The sequence below is a fragment of the Marmota monax genome, unplaced genomic scaffold, assembly GCF_021218885.2.
Source record: "Marmota monax isolate L192 unplaced genomic scaffold, Marmota_monax_Labrador192_F-V1.1 WCK01_AAM20220418_F8-fsc00011, whole genome shotgun sequence".
In the NCBI taxonomy this organism is placed as follows: Eukaryota; Metazoa; Chordata; class Mammalia; order Rodentia; family Sciuridae; genus Marmota; species Marmota monax.
In genome coordinates, this window is record NW_026693082.1 from 2,968,200 (window position 1) to 2,989,041 (window position 20,842).

The window sequence follows — 20,842 nt, forward strand, 5'->3', positions numbered from 1 at the left end:
CAGTGTTAGAGGGCATTTGTAATAGTTGAGGTATAGTGTAAATATGATTTTCTATTTCCATTCCTACCATTATGCCCCAGCATAATAGTAGGAATGGAAATAGAAAATTACTAAAAAATAAAGTAACTTAGAAACATACATACAGGTAAAGGTGAGAGAAGGGTTGAAAATGACTCCAAAGTTCTTTGGCGCTCCATATTCAGGTTGATTTACCCCTTAGGTATTTGGCGCTCCATATTCAGGTTGATTTACCCCTTAGGTTTTTTGTTTGTTCTGTTTTTTTGTTTGTTTGTTTTTTTAATTTGCCCTTTGCTTTCCTTTATTCAGAAGTGAAAAATATGAATACAGTGAGAAAACAATGCTGTTCTCTTTTAGAATTCACCTGAATTTTCATAATCTCAGTGCCTGATTAATTTTTACAATTGAATGTGATACCCATAGTTTTCTTGCCACTTCCTCACAACCAAAAATCAGCAAGGCCAGGTTTATAATGTCCTCTTCCCTGGCCTGTCTAATACTACTAATAAGAATACGTAGGCTCAACAACCCTTACCTTCCCATTCTGTACCAATAAATATCACAATAATTCTAATACTTTCTAAGGATTCAAATCTAGGGCCACAGATTGGGAGTGGGGAGAGGATCAGGGAAGGGAGCAAACTGACTCTTGCTGCCATCTGCTTTCCCAGGTTTCTCTATTCAAAGAGAACATTTCATTTATTCATTCCATAAATATTGAGCGCACACTGCAGGCACAGTTTAGGGACCAGGATACAGCAGGGACAAGTTAGTCCATAAACAGTTGTATTTTCTAATGGCAGATGTATAGATATTTTCTAATAAGCAAATGTATAGATATAATCCATTTTCAGGCAGTCACATAAACAGAAGTAAAAGAAGAGTAGCAGAGAGAGAAAGCACTGAAAATTTTGAGTAATCAAAGAAGGCCTTTCTGAGGAGGTGTTGTTTTAAGCAGAGCACTGAAAGAAAAGACTAAGGATAAATGAAAATAAGACCAGAATTTTTTTTTAATGAGCCTAAAATTATTCAGCAATTAAAAGGCAAAATTATGAACCTTTTTAAAGGAATAAATTTTGTAGTTCAGCTATGTGTGTGATTTTTATTAGTGCCCAAGTTTGTGTCACTTAACTTTGATTTGTATTTAGCTAATAGTTACAGTAAAGAGCATTAGTTACTATATAAGGTAGTAGGCTATTGTAGGTATTTCAGACTAGTTGATACATGTGTCTATATTTTGCGGGGAAGTTGTTTTTATAATGGAGCTTTGTCTTTTTCTTGGTATTTTTTTTTAAGAAAAGAAGTACATTTATACCTTGATAACTACAATTGTAGGGGTTTCTGGACCCTAATGGATACCAAAATCTACCAATGCTGAAGTCCTTCATATAAAATAACATGGCATTCATGTGTATCCTGTATACTTTAAATCACCTCTATCTTACTTACAATACCTAATAAAATATAGTTATTATAATTGTTTAGGATATAATGACAAGAAAAAAAGTCTACACATGTTCAGTACAAACACAGTTTCTTTTTTCTGAGTAGTTTTCATCCATAATTGGTTCAGTCCACACTTATGGGACCCATGGATGTGAAGGGGATACTTAGAAATGGAAGTTGAAATGTTGGGGATCTTGGATACCTTTTCAGTCTAAATAACTGAGGCAGTGTAGCATAGAAGTTATGAGCTGTTGTAATCACACTGCCTGGACATTTTTTATATTTGACCTCTTTGTGTGCCTGAGTTTCTTCATCTGTAACATTGGAATAACAATAATACTGTATATGGATGCTTTAACTATTTACATAATATATTCAAAGTGATTTTTTTGGACAGAACCTGGCCAATATAGCATACTTTTAATGTTAGCTATTAATGTTATTATTATTATATGATATTGGACAAGCTGATTGGGTCATGTTTCTTAGTGGAAACTTTGAGGGGAAAGGTGATTTTTTCTTTTTTCTTTAACTTCCTTTAGCCCAAGGCAGCACTGTAATATGAATCTGAGGAACCTTATATGGTAGGTTCCCAGTCTATTAAAACTCTTAAGAAAAACAGTATTTTGAAATAACATTCCTGTTAATAGGATATAGATAAAAATCAAGTAGATTAGGTTTCTTATTATTTTCTTTTTTCAAGATAAAGTAAGATCTTTCTGGAACATTCGTAATCTTCCCCAAGCTTCTAGATAAGGAAGAAAAAGCAAGTTCTATAGCAGATGGATACCTGGTCTAGTGCCAGGTGTCTGGAATGTTGGTAGGAAGCCTGGGCTCAATCTAGGTCAGTGAGCATAAAACTGCATAAAATAGACTATATTGATATTTTATCAAATCATTTCTATTTCCTTATAAATTTCCTGTTCATTATGCTATGTCAAAAATAAAGCTACCTGGATGCTTTTCTAAGTTTTACCTTTTTGACTTGGGTCAAACCTGAAAAAAATTAAAGATAATGCATCATCTAAACAACTCCATTAGAAAATCAAATTGCCTGGAGTATCTAATTAGACAGAGGCTAGACCAGTAGACTTAAACAACCATTGGGGTTGGGTTTGTTTTGTTTGTTTTTCTTTTTCAAGGGTGGGAGAGACTCTAGGGACTTCTTTTTTCAGGGCAGTATCATATAGAAGCAAAGGGTGGGTAGTCCTCTGAAGTCAGAGAACTTGGGATCCATCACATCCTAGCTTGTGAATGTAGGTGAGTGATAGCCTTTCTGAACCTCCAGTTTCCTTATCTATAAAATTGGGTGAATAACACCAAAGCACCAGGCATGGTGGGCACACTTGTAATTTCAGCTACTCCGAAGGCTGAGGTGGGAGGACTGCAAGTTTAAGGCCAGCCTGGGCAACTTAGTGTAACTTTGTCTTAAAAAATAAAAAGGGCTGGGGATGCAGCACAGTAGTAGAGTACTCCGGGGTTCCATCCCCAATTCTGCAAACAAAACAAAACAAAAACCACTTGGGCTGCAATCCAGGTGTTATCTAGACAGCAAAGTAGCCTTGAAGTGTGTGTGGGGAGGATTTGCCTTCTTGCTCAATCACTTCAGGCTGCCTATCACTATGGCAGTTGACTTCCCCCAGAGCAAGCAATCCAAGAGAGTTGGAAAACCCTAGACAGAAACTTGTCTTTTTAATATCCTTATCTCAGAAATGACATCCAGTCACTTCTGCTTTATTCTGTTTGTCAGACATGAGTCAGTATATCTAGCCCACACTTAAGAGGAGGGAATCACACAAGCATCTGAATACCAAGAGGTTGAACCATCCCAGAGGCTATCTACTATGACTACTTTCTCTAAAATATCATGTGCATCTATATAGAACCCTCTGTCACTTTCTATCTACTTACCTTGATTTATTCCTTCATAACACTCTTTGTTCACTAACATTGCATTATATTTTCACTTGCTTGTTGTCGAACTCGACTTAAATATACTTTGTCCTCATTTGCCTTTCTGTTCCCAACCCCTAAAACTGGGTCAGGCACTTGGTAGTCTGAATGAATGAATGTATGCATGATCGAGAATATCAGTGCCACAACAGGGAGGGAAAAAACTAGAGGACATCAGCTTTTTCTCATGCTCCATCTTTTATCGTCTATTGATCTAAAATAAAAGTAGGTATCTCCCACTTGAAATTGATCAAAAGCTTTTTTTTTTTTTCTTTTTAATGTGCTGAGAATTGAACCTAGGGTATGCTAGGCAAATGCTCTACCATCAAGATACATTCCCCAGCCCAAAAGATATTTTTATTTTGTAATACCAATATAGTGACTCAGATTTTCCTTGGGATCTTGTCCCCACAGAACTCCAGTGGAGCAGAAGTTGTAGGATTATTGTTTTGAGTGCCATGGAGTGGAATTCTATGGATTTGATTCTAAGATATGCTGCTGTGTCATGGTCAAATGGTACATTCCCTAACCACCTCTCATAAGCCTTTTATTACAAATAACATTCCTTTGGAAAAAAGATAGAATGCCTGCGTTTTTTCCCCCCATCAGCTATTTAAAGTCCTACCATGTTCCAGGTACTAGGGATACAAAGATGAATCTCACTTGGCTCCTGTTTTCATTCTGATTGTGCCAAAGAGTCATGTCTGAAAGATAGGTATCATTGCTTTCAACTTTCCCATGTCCTTTAAAATTGTAGTTCCACTGTAATCTCAGCCACTTGGGAAGCTAAGGCAGAGGTTTACAAACTTTGAGGCTAGCCTGAGCAATTTAGTGAGAACGTGTCTCAAAAAAAATATAAAAAGGTCTGGGGCTGTAGCTGAGTGGGAGAATACCCCTGAGTTCAATCCCCAGTGCTGTAACGAATGCCAGAAAATAAATTGCAGCCCATTTCCCTAGGACCTTCCCCTGCAGTGTATTTTCTATAAAATCTACTGCCTTCTAATATGTGTGTATGTATATTTGTGTGTATCTATCTATATACACACACTACTTTACCTATTGTGTTTTTGTATAATGTCCATCCCCCTACCAGACATACTATAACATAAGTTGCATGAATGCAGAGATTTTAAATAGAAGATGGATTCTTAAGTTTGTTTATTAAATACTTTAAGACTTGAACTTGAATTTTAAAAACTGAGAAAACAGACTGTTTTGAGTTGATTTGTGGTTGTATGTCTTTAGCTCCGTAATCTGTCATATATAGATGACAAGAGACTGGGCCTATCCAGGAGGAGTCAGACTTAGGAGTTCATTGAAACTAAAGTGCCCTTAACCAGAACAAAGATAGACTAAAAGAGGAATAGCCTGCACAGTAGAAACCAAGCACATCTGTCAGGTATTGCCAGGTAGGTGAGTCCAGAGGGGTAACCAGAGCTGAGAATTGTTCATGGTGCTTATACACATGTAAGAAGGCAGGAGTCTGGATTTGGAAGGCCAAGTCTGGGTGCAAGAGAGGTCCTCTCACATAAATAAGAATTGACCCCCAAGGCAAACATTGTTGGTTTTGTGAACACCTCTATATACCTACTACATATTCTCAGATTTGGGGCATTCACAGGTCCATATTTTCAAAACTAAAATTTAATGGTGTTTACTGATACAGTAACTCAAGTTTTATTTTGCCCTTTCTTTGCAAAATGGACTTTCCTTGGCTTTGCTGAAAAATTGTCAGAAGTCTTAGACTTTCTAAGGCCTGAAACATATGAAGTACAAAATTAAGCATCCTTGACATTGATTGTGTCATTTTTATCAAATTTGCTCCACAATGTGCATAATAGACTCTTGGAGTTTTTCCCTTGTATCCTCATGAGCATTTTGTCCAAAGGCATTCATTTCTTACCACCATATTAGGTAAGTTATATGAGATCTCAGAATAAAATTTAATTGGAACTCAGAGTTCAAGGATCATACATCACTGAGATTCCTCAAATAAAGTTATTCAGATTCTGGTTTGCTTACTTAAGAAAAAATCCTAGTCCTTGAAATACTTAGCAGAGTTTTTTCTTCAAAAATAATCAATAAGAAATCAGAGACGTAGCTTCAATTGTCACTATATTCCATGTAGATGAGGAATAGAGTACAACTGTCATGTTCTTTGTCAAAGTAAATGAGTTGGATTTATGTTCTGCATCGGACGTTGTAATTTAAGTCTTCCAGTCTTGGTAATATAGTTTTATTCCTACTTTCTGTTCATTTATCTGTTTACATGTTAAAGATTGTACTTTGTCCTTAAATGGTTAGGAAAAAAATAGGAATTCTACGGGTTTATAATTAGAAATTGTTCTGCTGAAAATGTCTGTCTTTAGGAGTGTTAGCCTACAGGTGTGCCACTGTCTGCTGTCCAGACTTGTAGCAAGCAAGCAAGCAAGCAGAGGGTTCCCTTCCTATTTGCTCTTCTAATAGGTTGGTCCCCATCAGAAATATGTGTTTCAGAACAAGCCAGGACATGAGAAAGCCAACTAGGCTTATTCCTAGCCAAAAACAGATGGCCTAACAGCCACGTAACTGTGACTATAAGAATCATTTGATTCAAGTGGGGAAACCAGTTTAATCCTCCAAGATAGATAGTGTTTTTCCCATTTCTAGAAAAGGAAACTGAGGTCTGGAGAAGTAGCCAGCCTAGTGTTATATGGCTAGTGAGTGGACAGGAATCAGGACTGCCTTACTCTTTAGCTCAGTCTTCAGTGGCCATCATGCTGCTTGGGTTAACCCTCCACATAGGAAGACCAGGCTATGCCAGGACATAAGCTCTAAAGAGTTGAGTTTAAGAAAACAACTTGTTGCCCAGTAATCCTTGATTGTTTCTAAGTTGAGGCTGAAACATTGGAAATAGGACTGCTTTTTATAAATCTTAATCATGAAAAGAGTTAATTAAAGAGAGTATTCAGTTAAGGACCAAGATACAGGTTAACTCAGTTGGCATGTTCAAGGCCAGCCTCAGCAAATTAGTCAGACCCCTGTCTCAAAAAATAAAAGATCTGGGAACACATAGCTCAATGTTCAATCTCCCCCCCACCCCAGCCAAAAAAAAAAAAAAAAGATGGGTTTACTCAATACTTGGTTCATGAAAACATAATTTTCTTTTTCTTTTCTGTGTGTATGGAGCGGGTAGGGGAGTAATAAGGATTGAACCCAGGAGTTTACACACACTAGGCAAGCACTCTAGCACTGAGCTATGCCCTTTATATATATATATTTTTTTATTTTGACTCAAGGCCTCCCTTATTAAGTTGCCCAGGCTGGCCTCAAACATGTGATCCTCCTGTCTGTGATTACAGGCTCGGTCACTGTGCCCAACGAAATGTCATTTTAACTTTTTCATCTGTGTTTGTGCCAACAGACCACTTGAACATATCAAAATATAGAAAACATCTTCATGATTGAATAAAGTAAGGATATGTCTTAGTTGAAAGCTGTCTGGATGTAAAGTCAGAGGCTTAAAGTTTGAGTCAACTGTGACCCTTACACATGTCAGCCTCCCTAACCCTTAGTTGCCTAGCCAATAAAAGGACTTATATTATTTTGTAAATTATTACAGTGATGTTACTATATTTTATATATATTTATTTATTTATTTATATGTATATATATGTGTGTGTGTGTGTTTTGATTATCATATGTTCAACTATCAATATCATGCTGTAACTATATGGTTATATTTTTTTAATTCTTAAAAATAACACCTTGTATTTGTTTGGTACCTTATAGTTGCAAAGTAAATATATGTGTAATTGCATTTAATCCCCATAGGGACTCCAAGAGGGTCATAGAAATGTCCCCATTTTACAGATCCATATTTTTGTGATCTTTGACTGTCACAAGAGCTAGCAAGTGACCAAACTGTAATTCATTCTCTCTCCACTGCATTGTAGCTGCTTTCTCATTTTCTTAAGGTTATTTGAACATGGCCTCAATTCAAAAACCATAAAGTAGCAACTGTATGATCTCTCTTCTGAAAGCATCAAGAGATGTGTTAGGGACAATTCCTGAGTATTTCTACTCAGTCTGGATTTTTCAGGTAAGAAATTCTGTACCGAAGCTCAGTGTTTCTGAACACAATTATCATATACACATCCTAGCAGTGGCATAGTGTTAGTTTTGGTACTCATGGTGTTCTCTAAAGGTAATAATCCTGGGCTGAAACATTATAATCTGTCTGCTCACAATTTCTCCTTAGATACCATGCCATCCTAGATTCTGGGGAAAAAGAAGAAATACTGTTGATAATTTTTTCACCTTGCATTTAAAATATACATATACATAGCATTTACTTAATGATTCTTTACCTGAACATTTTAATTCATTTTGGAGTTTTTCCTTGCAAATTATAGTAAAAAAAAAAAAAGAGCCTTGTAAATACTTACATTTGGGACCTCTTTGGAAATACTGCATGTGTAGGAATTAATAAAGAAGTTACATATGTGGGCCCAATTTCTGTCAAGCAAATACTAGGAAAAAATTGTAAATTTGAGGAGTTAATATTTCAGATGATATATGAAAAGACAGTCCAAAGCATTTGCATTGAAAATGCAGTGCCCTTTTTTGTAAGCATCAGTATATTAGACTTTGGGAAGAAGCCAGATTATGTTGTTTGAATAATCAGCATGAACTGTCTCACAATTTTACCATGAACTCTCAGTTGCATACCTTTTCAATTTTAACTTGGTTCTAAACTCTTTGTTAGCATTTCTCCATCCAATTAAACTATAGCTGCTTTTCATCCCTAAGGATAATTCATGTTTTGCTAGTAGGTGAGATGATTCGAATATGTACAGCTAGGAGAAGATCAAATTTGATGTTTTTGATACCTTGTAAAACAAGTCTCAGAATAAATAAAGTTCTACATTTATTAAAGTTTTTGGTTCTTGGTTGTTTTACAGCCGGTTCCTGATGCCAAAATCTCCAACTGTATTATTTTCTATGGTTTATTTCTTTTAGCAACTAAAGGGGCTAGGGGTGTAGCTCAGTGGTAGAACATTTGCCTAGCATGTGTGAGGCCCTGGGTTTGATCCCTAGCACCATATAAAACTAAATAAACAAAGGTATTATGTCCATCTTTTGGCAACTGATGTATAATATGATATAAATATTGAATTTTTAGATTTGGGACCTCTTTGGAAATACTGCATGTGTAGGAATTGATAAAGAAGTTATACATATGGGCCCAATTTCTGTCAAGCAAATACTAGGAAAGGATTGTAAATTATATATGTGTGTGTGTGTGTGTGTGTGTTTATATTTCGGATGATGGAATTTTCTATACCTTGGGTTTTTCTACAGTAAAGATTAGTCCTTATGAGCTGTTCCTTCCCTTCATTATTTCTTCATTATTTCTGCAGTTTTTCTAGTGCCATTGAATTCAGTGTCTATAAGAATGTGTTTACATTTCACCAGAACTCTACAACCTCAGCCCGCTAAGGGGAAGCATCTCTGGGGACTTTGAAAGTCACTATAAAACCTTATTTGCACAGTTGTGCAGTTTGGGTATACTTGTTTGGTAGACCAGTAAGTTCAATACTTTGAACTTTTGTAAACACTCTTCTCAAAGGAACAGTGCTCAGAAGTTAGGTTTGTGTGTGTGCTTAACTACTTAATTTTATTAACTACTTTATAAGAAACGGAGGTTTTTCCAAGCACTTGTATACATGTTAACTAATATATTTTCTTAATTGTGAAATGGGGTTTGAAATTGCTTGTCCTACTCAATTTCATCCCTGTATAAATTAATAACTGAAAAACAACTTCACACTTGAAGTTGTAGGGTTTAAGAGTCAAGAATTTACTGATTGGTTTTAATTAATTATTTTTGTATAGTAGATAATTGTACTTAATTCTTAGTGTAAAAAAGATGATGTGTACCTATATGGTAGTATTTTTTTAATACTACCCTCAAAGCGTTCTTTGCTACTTATGGTGTGAAAGACAAAAAATGCCTAGCAGCTGAGATGAGTCTAGTTCTGGCAATTCACATGGCAGGAGGGAAGCACCTTCACTCAAGCAGGCTACACCCTCAATATCTCTGGCTCCATTATCTCTTGCCTCCCAAGGCTCACCTCTGCCTTGCACTGAGAGGCCCCAGGCCACATTTGAGTCTGTGCCTGCAGTTTCCAGTCCTCCCTTTATGTTGTACATTGCACTAGATGTATGAATGTTTTCTTCCTGGGTTAAAAATTGTTCATTTCAGTTGATGACAGGTAAATTATTTATCCTGAAATAGCACCTTCAAGAGATTAGTTTCTACATATGTAATATGAATTTTTAAAAAATTTATGAGCTTGAGATTATTAGGAAATCCTACAAATTATGGAACTTTCCTTTATCTTCCTTTTATTTTTTTTCCATCCCTTGGCTCTTAGTTTTGAATATAATTTATAATCATTTGATGAATCAGACACTGAAATCTATGAAGGGTGGACAGCTTGTTTTCTAACAGATTACTGCAGCTTTGACACAAGTGAAGAAACAGCTCCAGCAGGCTGACCAGACTTTTCTGCTGAATAGGCCATCCTCAGGGCTGAGATCCAAGAACTCTGAAGCATTGTTTTGGACAGTCTGCAGAAAGCTGCAGATCATTTGCAGTACAAAATACAGCTCTTTTAAGATCACCAGAGTGATTTACAGATGAAGCTTTTGGTGAGGTGGTTTTTCTGGTATGTGGTGTTTATCAAAGGACAACATGTCAAATTTCGACCCTCATTAAAGTTGTCGAGGCAAACTTTTGAGACTTTATAATATTTTCTTTCATATAATTTCTATGGTATGATTTCCTATTTGTATTTTGAATAGCTGTTTGGTAAGAGTTTGAGTTTTATTTTATATTTCTCCTTTTTAATATTTTGCCACATTTTCCTGCCTTTTACTAAATTCAAGCAGCTTATTAGCTTTTCTTTGCTTGGATATTGGCTTCCTTCCACACCCATCTTTCTAGACTTTAAATCCCTTTTTCTTTTGCAGTTTTCTTTTCACCAGTTTTGTTCTTCAAAACATCTGTTCTCTTTAAAAAAAAAAATGCTTTTTATTGAGTAAAATAGCTCAGTAGTTATTTTGACCTTATATTCTCATCTGGATTTATTCGTCCCAACTAATATTTCAGTACGCATGTAAATGTATTTTTAAACCTAACAATTGGCCTATCAAACAGATCTGCTGTCTCTGGTATTATATAATTCATGAGCTTTTCTATTTAGAGTTTATTATTTCCTAAGCAACCCTACCACTACCACCCTACAAAATTATTTTTAGTAAGAGATGCTATTCATAATTTATATAAAATTTTCCATTGGGCATTTACTCAGGTCCTATAATATAAACTGAAAATGAATCATCATTTTCTGAATTCGGAGTTAAGAAAAAATATTTGTAAAATTGCTGATTTGAAAATGAAATTAGTAACCTACAGAGAGGATGGTGTCTTATGAACCGAGCAATACATTTACCTTCTAAGAGCTTAATTATTAAGAATCAACCCACATTACTAATTGAAGAAGTCACCTCTCTGAAGTCCCTAGGATTACAGACATGTACTACCATGCCCAGCTTGAGCCGCAGAAGTGTTTAGAAGTAAAAAGATACATTAACTTGCCAGGTCCTTCCCCTTTGCATGAATGCAATAGATCCTACCATGAGAAAGTTACTATTTTCTGCCAGCTATAGTGGTGCATGCTTGTAATTCCAGGAGCTTGGGAGGCTGAGGCAGGAGCATTGCAACTTCAAGGCCAGCCTCAGCAACTTAATGAAACCCTGTCTCAAAAAATAAAAGGGACTGGGGATGTAGCTCATTAGTAAAGCACTCCAGAGTTCAATCGCCAGTACCTTAAAAACAAAAAGAAATGAACGAATGAATGATTCTCCAAAGGGCCATGTGTTAAAGACTTGATCTCCAGGGTGGCACATTAGGGGGTGGACCCTTGAAGGGGATAATGGGATTCCCATGCCGTATTCTCTCTTTTTTGCTTCCCACCCACACCGTAAGAAGTTTTTGCTCAACAACACACTTCTACTGTGATGTGTTGCCTACAGGCCCAAAAGCAACAGGGCCAATCAATCATGGACTGAAATCTCCAAAACTGATCCAAACTAAACCTTTTCTCTATATAAGTTGATTATCGGGTCTGTCATAATTATGGAAAGCTACTAACACAATATGGTACTTGTAATAGTTGCACCTGGAATCTGAGTAACATTTTGCAATGTTAAATCTTATTACTCACATTGCATATGTGTAAGCCTATATGGAACATGTAAAAAGTTTGGTACTGATTCATAGATCATCTTTTCATTTTATAAGAGCATTTTATTTATTTTGTTTTGTTTTAGTGGTATTAGGAATTAAACTCACAGGTGCTCTACCACTGAGCTGTATCCCCAGTCCTTTTTATTTTATATTGAGACAGAGAGTCACTTAGTTGTCCATGCTGGTCTCCAACTTGAAATTCTCCTGCCTCCGCCTCCCAAATAGCTGGGATTATAGGTGTGTGCCACCATACCTGATTTACAAGAACATCCTAAAACATTGAAAATTTAGGTTGTCAGTTTTTTACATTTTTAAGGTAATGTACATTTTGAGAAACATTAAAATTTTACTCATATTGAATATTACATTTTCTTTTTAATACTTTTAGATTATGGTTAATGTAAAAATCATTATGTGAAAATCATGATAATCACAATATAATTAGGAATTTTGTTGAAACCAATTCAAGAAAATTTATGGAGTAAATAAATATATGAATTATGTCTTTATTTGTTAATTCGTCCAAATATTACCAGCTTGCTAAAAGACTAGTCTGTTAGCAATAAAGCAAATATTTTGCTGACTTTGTCATATGGGCTTTTGTTTTGTTTTTGCTGTAATGTTAAGATGGGAAGAAGGAATACATTTTATTTAATACTTTTTTAACTTTTCTGTGACACTATTTTTTTTTTTTTTTTTGTACTGGCGGTTAAACCTAGCAGTGCTTTATGACCAAGCTATATCTCCAGCCCTTCTTAATTTTTTCTATTTTGAGACAGGGTCTCCCTAAATTTCTTAGAGCCTCACTAAATTACTGAGGCTGTCCTCAAACTTGGAATCTCCTTACCTCAGTCTCCCAAATATCTGAGATTACAGACCTGTGCCATCACACCCTGCTTATTCTGTAACTTTTAAATATTTGGAAATATGGCACGTAGGATTTCACTTGCCCCTCAGTGGACTTGAGAAAAAAGAGCAACTACATCTTTTGATGTGGAGTAAACAAGGGAGATCAGGAAAGGTCTGGTGGAAAGGGCAGCATCTGAGCTGAGTGTCTGGTGATGAGGTGTGGCTAGAGTGAAAAGCCATTTGGACGGAAGGCATAGCCTATTGAAACTCAGCTGTACAGCCAAGGGCAGATAGCTACTGCAGTCAGTCTGGGCATTAGAGCTGTGTTAGGCTTCGAGACAGTCATAGCCAAGTCCCTAAACATGGTAATCCCACATACCTTGTGGCAAGAACTGATAATAGACAAGCCATTGTACCCATTATAACATTTCACCATAGCACTCAGCCACCAACACTAAGCTATTCCCTTTCAAAGCACAATTAGCATCTGTCTTAGGAAATGGAAGTTTAGAGGATGTCAACATATGTGAATAAAGTGGACTTTTACCACTTACATAGCCAGTGAATGATATTAGATGTTAAACAAAGGCCATTATGACTAAGTGGTAGTGACCTAAGGGAAGAGTATTTTCTGTTTTGTTTTGTTTTTTTGTTTGTTTGGGTACCAGGGATTGGGATTAAACTCAGGGATGCTTAACTACTGAGCCATATCCCCAACCTGTTTTCTTTTTGTGTTTTGAGACAGGATCTCTCTAAGTTGCTTAGGGCCTCACTAAGTTGATGAGGCTGGCTTTGAACTTGCAGTCCTGCCTCATCATCTCTAGCCATTGAGATTACAGGCATGTGCCACCTTGCCCACCAGGAAGAGTGTTTTGCAGGTATGGAGCCTTGCTGAGATTTTCAAGCAGCCTTTGAGAATCTAAGTCTTCAATCCTAGCAGGAAAAATTCCAGATGGACCTGATTCTGACTTTAGGGTCTGTGGTTTCCCAGTATGACCTATTTTTTTTTCTCCCCAGTGCTCAGGGCATTACACAGTACCACTGAGCTATGACACCAACCTCTGACCTAATATTTCACTTAATATTTTAAGGATATGTGATGCCAGTATGCTCCTATTCAAATCTGACCACTTTAGGAGATTACACAGAAGCCTGTAGCCTCAACAACATCTTATTGTGGTTTTCTGACAGGTGCAAAGCAACATCTTATTGTGGTTTTAATTTACATTTCTCCTTGTATATTTATTCACTCAGTACACATTTTACTTTTCCTCTTTTGTCTTCTTTTCCCCTATCCTTGTCTTGCCTTTTCTTCCATGCCATCTATCATTTCCTATCCTGGCTACAGATACAGCATTTTTTTTCTTATTTTTAATTAACTAATTTTAATTGACAAAATTCGTTTTTATCTTTTATGCCATGTTATTATTTTTTGTGCTGGGATTTAACCCAGGGATTTCTATCTCCAAGCTATATCCCCAGCCCTATTTTTTATTTTATTTTGAGACAAGATCTCCCTAAATTGCCTTGGCTGGCCACAAGCTTGTGATCCTCCCGTCACAGTCTTCCCAGTCACTGGGATTACAGGTATGCACCACCATGCCAGCCCATTTTTTTTAAAATACATATACATTATGGAATGACTGAATCGATTTGATTAACACATGAGTTACTTGACATACTTTTTTGGAGGGAGAGAACACTTAAAATTAATAGTTTGTAATTTCAGGAATATAATATATCATTATTAACTAAAGTCACCAAGCTGTAAACTAAATCTCTTGAATTTACTTCTAACTGAAATTTTGTATTCTTTGACCATTTCCCTAGGCCCCCTAATCCCTCTGCTCAAACCCTGGTAACAACCATCCTACTCTGCTTCTGGGAATTCAGCTATTTCCACATATAAGTGAGAGCATACTGAATTTTCCATTTTATGTCTGGCTTCTTTCATATAATATTCTCCAGTTTCATCCATGTTATCACAAATGACAAGATTTCCTCCTTATTTAAAGCTGAGATGTATCCTGTAGTATGTAGATAGATATAATGTCTATATCTACACACACACATAAACACAACATATGTACACACATTTTCTTTATCCATTCACCTATTAATGGACACTTAGGTTGATTCCATGTCTTCGCCCTGTAAACAGTGGTACAGTGAACAGGAGAGTGCAGATATCTCTTCAATATACTGATGTTATTTCCTTTAGATATAGACCAAGTAGTGGGGTTGCTGGATCATTTGGTAGTTCTAATTTTAATCTTTTGAGGAATTTCTTGACTATTTTCCAAAATGAGTATACTAGTTTACATTCCCACCAATAGTTACAAGGGTTCCCTTTTCTCTACACCCTTATCAACACTTTCAGCTTTTTGATAATAGCAGTTCTGACAGGTGCAAAGCAACATCTTATTGTGGTTTTAATTTACATTTCTCTGGTGATTGGTGATTTTGAACTTTTTTTTTTTTTTTCATGTATCTGTTGGCCATTCAAATGTTTCTTTATGAACATTGTTTCTTCAGGTCCTTTGTTCTTTTTTTTTTCTTCTTCTTCTTCTTCTTTTTTAAAAATACTGGGGACTGAACCCAGGGGTGCTCTGCCACTAAGCTACATCCCCAATCCTTTTTTTTTTTTTTTTCATTTTGAGACAGAATTTAAGAACTTGTTATCTTCCTGCCTCAGTCTCCCAAGCTACTGGGATTACAGGCATGTACCACCATGCCTAGCTCCTCCTTTATCCATTGTTTAATCAAGTTGTTTTCTTACTATTGAGTTCCATTTAAAAAAAAAAAAACTTTACATTTTTATCATGTCCCACTCACTTCTAGAACCCATTAATTCCCCCAGATTTTAACGTAGTACCTATCATGTGCCATGTGTAAGGAAAACTAAAGTGGAAAAAACAAGTTCCCTGACCTTTGGGAATTTGGTCAAGTAAAAACTAGCTGTCATATTTTTTATGCTTCTTATAAATGCAGAACACTTGGTTCCAAATAAAGCACCTTGTTTTATTCTCACAACAAACCCTGTGAGGTAGCTAAGATGATTGTCATCATCATTGCAAACAATTTAATATCTATTTTTTTTTAATCAATAATTAAAATATGGCTTTTTTTCTTCTTTCTTGATGTCCATGTGGGCATGAATCAAAAGGTCTCATTAATTCATTCATGTTCATGTTCCTACGTCAACCTCCACTCTTGTTGTATTTTCAAAAATTAAGCACTTTTTCTCACTACTTCCTGTTTTTTATGTTATAAATAGATGTTGGAGTTCCCTCCCCACATTCTAGATAATTCATCCTTTGTTTTAAAGTATATACATGGGTATTTATTTGCTCTGAAATCCCTAGTAGTAAGTCTTTTAGGAAAGGCCTTGCTCATTATAAAAATCATAGTACTTAAGTCTTTGGTATGGCATAATTTGATATTTGGCATAATTTACAGAATTAATTTCTGCCACCTCCATCTTATATCTATGAATAAATCTTTTAACTTACCAAATGACTCTAATGTTCCTATCTACCTTGTCTTCAAAAACCTTATCTACAATTTAAAATTTTTTGCCTTTCTTTGGTGATGGTAGGTGACCCTAATTGACTGTTTTACTGAAATTAAATAAGAATATCCTGAATTTGTCTATGTAATAATCAAAATAGTAAGTCACACAGAATCCAGACTTTGTCCTATGGTTTCTACAGATTTGCATGATTGCTAAACCACTAGTTACTGCTGGTTCCTTATGAGCCTATAGGCAGCTGTTTGCAGATGTCCAGCAGTGATCCGATCATCTGCCCACATTTTTTAATCAGAATGTTCTGTGGTTTGACATTAAATCCTTACTAAAGATCAAGTAGATTATTCCATTTTTCTCTTCAAATCTTATCGCTGCATTATAGGAAGAAATATAGGTTGCTATAGCAAAATTTCTCTTATATTCTACCCAGTAGTTTGATTGTTAATAACTGGTTACCATCATCATTGATAATGAACAGGGCTTGTCAGAGGACTTCCCAGTAAACAGCAAATGATGCTGGTTTCTACCAGTTTTCTAAGAAGTCTGTGTTCTTGTCACCAAGTCATACTTGTGTGAACAGATTTTATTTGAACCTGTTTTTCTGTCATGTGACAGATACTATACAGTTAGTTGTTCAAAGGAGACCTTTTTTAGGGGGAGGTAGTGCTAGAGATGGAACCCAGGGATACTCTACCACTGAGATACATCTCCTACCTTTTTTATTTTTGAAACACGGTCTCACTAAGTTGTCCAAGCTGTCTTTCAACTTGTCATCCTCCTGGCTCAGCCTCTCAAGTAGCCACAAATACAGGCTTACACCACCTCAGCCAGCCAAGGTGACTTTTTAAAGACTGATAGAGGCACAAAACAAGGAGAGCTTCTCATGATCATCCTTATGTTCCTAGCTTTCCTTTACCCTTGCTTATTCACCCCGCCCCCTCATTTTTAAGCAGTCACTTAAGATTTGACTCCTGAATTTATTCTTTTAAACTTTTCATTTTCCTAAATTGTTTATTTAATTTGCCTTTCCATTTTTGGTGCTTCATTTTAATTGCCTTCAATTTCTTGGTATCCTTTCTAGAGACTAGAATAGTTATAGCTCTCAGTTGATTTGTGTGAATAAAAGGAAACACAGACCCAGATAACTCAAAACTAATTTGTTTGACTTTGGATTTTAAGATGATTTTGCACCAGATTTGCATTCCCACTTGGCTTTTTATTTAAGCTGTTATTATGATCAGTTGACATTCCTTAAGCATGTACCAGCTGGCTGATGGAATGCATAGACAGTCCTTATAGTTTGTTTCCGTGCCCAGAAAACTGCTATACTAGTTTGGGAGACCCAGCTCTACTGGGTCTTCATTTTGTGGAACTTAATATTCTAATATAATGGGTTTGTTTTACAAAGAAATTTCTAAGATATTTAAAGTAAGTATAAAAATGAGTGTTCGGAGAATTTATGTCTCAGTAGTTTTTTAATTGTTTAAGTTCTATATTTAGTTCTTATATATTCTTCTGTTTCTTTCCCATATTTTAACTGCAGCTTACACTTTTATTTCAACATCTCAGTAAAAACTGTCTTGCTCCACATACATTGATGTTCTATGATCTTTGATAATTCCTGTGGTTAGCCTCTGAATTATGAGCAGTAGAAACAAGATTTACTATATCCTCACTCAGGAATTCATTAGCAAGAGTTCCAGAGGCCATAGCAGTAGAAAAACTACCTGATTTTTTTCCCCCTTAGTTTGGAAGGTGATGATGTTTCAAGGTCAGAATACATAATTGTGAGAAATGTTATTCTCCCATTTGGAAGAAAGGCCCTGCAGAAGTTTATGCTGGAGAATTTCGGGTGGGAAGTAGGGAATGCTCAACATTCTTAGGATAAAATAATGAGCAATCCTCTTTCATTCCTTCCGCCTCTCTAGTATTGGCCTGTTCCTACTTTCTTTATACATAGAAGAAGTGACAGCTTTTCTTTATTTATTTTTTTTAATTTTTTGCCTCTTAATGATAAAGAGAAAATTTCTCTAGGATTTGCTGCACAAATGTCTGTGGAGGAGATAATTTAATGAAAGATCAGAGGATACACAGACCAAAACCTGGATGGAGTTTCATTTGCTTTGTTCCTCCTCCTCCTCCTCACTCATCATTAGCAGTGCTACTTTGGGCAAAGTAGTCAATGTTTCTGAATATCATTTTCCTCATCTGTAAGCTGGTGGTAATTCCTACATCACCATATTCAGATAGGAAAGCATTTTGTAAACTGAAAGCTCTATATCCACATCAGTTGTTAAACCAGTTAAAGACACCTAACAGTACAACCACAGGAGTGATACCCTGCATCCAGCCTCTGTTATGGACTGCAACTAAGCCATCTTTATCAGTGAGACGACCAGCTGACTAAATACCTGTCCCATTCCTTGCCCTTCCTTGCATGATCTTTCATCCCTGAATTTCTTTCACCTCAGGCAGTCTTTCTCATACATACACCTTCTTTTCTCTTTGTATTTATAAATCAAAAGGCACCCTTAATCATACCAGGTAAAGTTAATAACCGTGCTGGAGATTGTCTTAAGTGAAACTGAAATTAAGAAGAATCAGAATTCTTAAATGAACCCAGAACATGCCTTCAAGGTTTCTGTAAGACTCTTTCTGTGGTGTACTGCATTTCAACTTTATTCTGACTCAAATAAGCTTTTGCAGTCTGTACAAGAAAGCCAGGCACACAGCTTTTATTAGAAAATGCATTCCAGTTTATTGTAATTTATATATATTGTTCATAAACAGGGAACTTCTCAAATTATTTTTTTCCAGTGAAGATTTTTGACCATTTCTGTGGTAATGACAAGAGCATATGGATGGAGCTAAGAATGATTGATGATCCGTTTTTATTAGAAACTACCACACTAGTGAATGGGAAGTGGAGAATTGTCTTTAGAATAGTTGTACCCTCTAAGGATCTCTCTTTTTAAGCTAGATCAGATAGATTTTCATAAGCAATTATAATAGACAAAGTTGCCAGATCGTATCAGTAGGCTGTATTATTTTAAAGAGCTGGAAGGAGGAGAATAATCAGATGACTTCTTATTTGTGATATCCTAAGATTGGGCTGTGAAACTCTATCTGATTGAGCAAGTTCAGGGTAAGAAGATGTACATGTTGGTAGATAAGCAAGTGCTTCAGTTCCTCAGTGACCCAGGAAGTGGCCTTCCCAGGAGAGATCATAAACTGTTGAGTTGCTGAATTAACTGAAAAGACCTTTTTTAAAAGATGTCAGTACTAATAAGAATTTTTTTTAATGTGAGTTATACAAAAAGAAGCAGATGTGTTTTATTAAAAGGATGGTGAATAGTTTAAAAGCATAGTATTAGGAATATGGAGGTAAATAGCAGGAGAAATATATTTTAAAAGAAAAAAATTGGTGGGGTGAGTAGGGAAGGATGAAGTAGAAGACTGCTATCTTTTATTGTTGTCTTTTAAATGTTTGAAATGTTTGTCTTTTTTAAGTTATATGCATGTTTTACTTTGATAAGATAAAAATTAGTATAAACTAACAAAATACTCATATCACATCAGGATTATGTACGTAGTATGCAGTAATACTATACAGTATAATTAAATGTTTTAATATAGAATCTATATAAATTATTCAGTTTTAAAACTCTGATTAGATTTATAGTTCTGTTTCTGAACTATATTGTTTCCAACTTCATACCTCTTTATCTTAACTTTATTATTTACATATCATAATAATATTTAAGGTAGGGATTATCTTCCTGTGTTGCTACTCATAGCACAGTATCTTACACACAGTTAAATCTCAGAATATGGTTAGTAAGTATGTTTTCTGGAGTTAATTTTAATCTCTTTAAAATTATACATATTAAATTATTATGTATAAGTTATACATAATAATACATATTAATTGTAGAAAAAACAAAATACAGAGAAGCAAATAACAAAAAATCACCCCAAGGTAATCTTAACAATGTTCCTCCAAATGTTTTCTTATCATTTAAATATGTTTAAAATAAGATTATTCTATTCGTAACTTTTGTAACCAGCTTTATATATTAAGTATATATAAAGGAATGTCATTATAGGAATGTCTATAGTCTTAGGAATGTGTTTCTGTGTCAGTTATTCCTTCACGTTTATTTTATTGACTGCCTAATCTTCTCCAAATGTGGCAGTTCTGTGGTTTATTTAACCAATCTTTTATTAGTAAATATTTAAGTTTTCTGTTCTTTATTTGTCAACAAGGTATTTAATGAGTATCCTTATACATATAGTTTTCATACTTACTTGAATATTTTTTTAAGATAAAGTGGAATTTTAGATCAACAGGTATGTAGTATTCTTAAGGCTCTTTATCATGTGGTCAAATTGTTCTCCAAAAATATTCTGTTACCACTAATAGAGAAAAGAGTACTCATTTATCTACTCCCTCACTAACTAATGAGCAGAAACATTAATCATTATATGGTTCATTGGAGATCCTTAAATAATAGTGAATTTAAACATTTTAAATATAGGATACATGCAACTTAGTGAGAACTTCATTAACTTAACCAGACCCTATCTAAAAATTTAAAAACAGCCTGGGGATATAGCTCAAAGGTAAAGTGCCCCCCTGGGTTAAATCCCCAGTAGCAAAAAGAAAAAATTCTTATGTTAAGGATAAATAATTGAATTGTCTAATATTACAAATACTTTTTCCAATTTGTTATTTTATTCTCATTTTCTTT

At 35.3% G+C, this 20,842-nt stretch overlaps 1 protein-coding gene across 1 annotated transcript in view; it reads left to right on the plus strand.

The window, feature by feature from the left end:
* Nucleotides 1-20,842, plus strand: part of LOC124099086 (protein POLR1D) — a 41,262-nt gene that overhangs the window by 6,307 nt on the left and 14,113 nt on the right. The gene's annotated exons all lie outside the window — the stretch shown is intronic.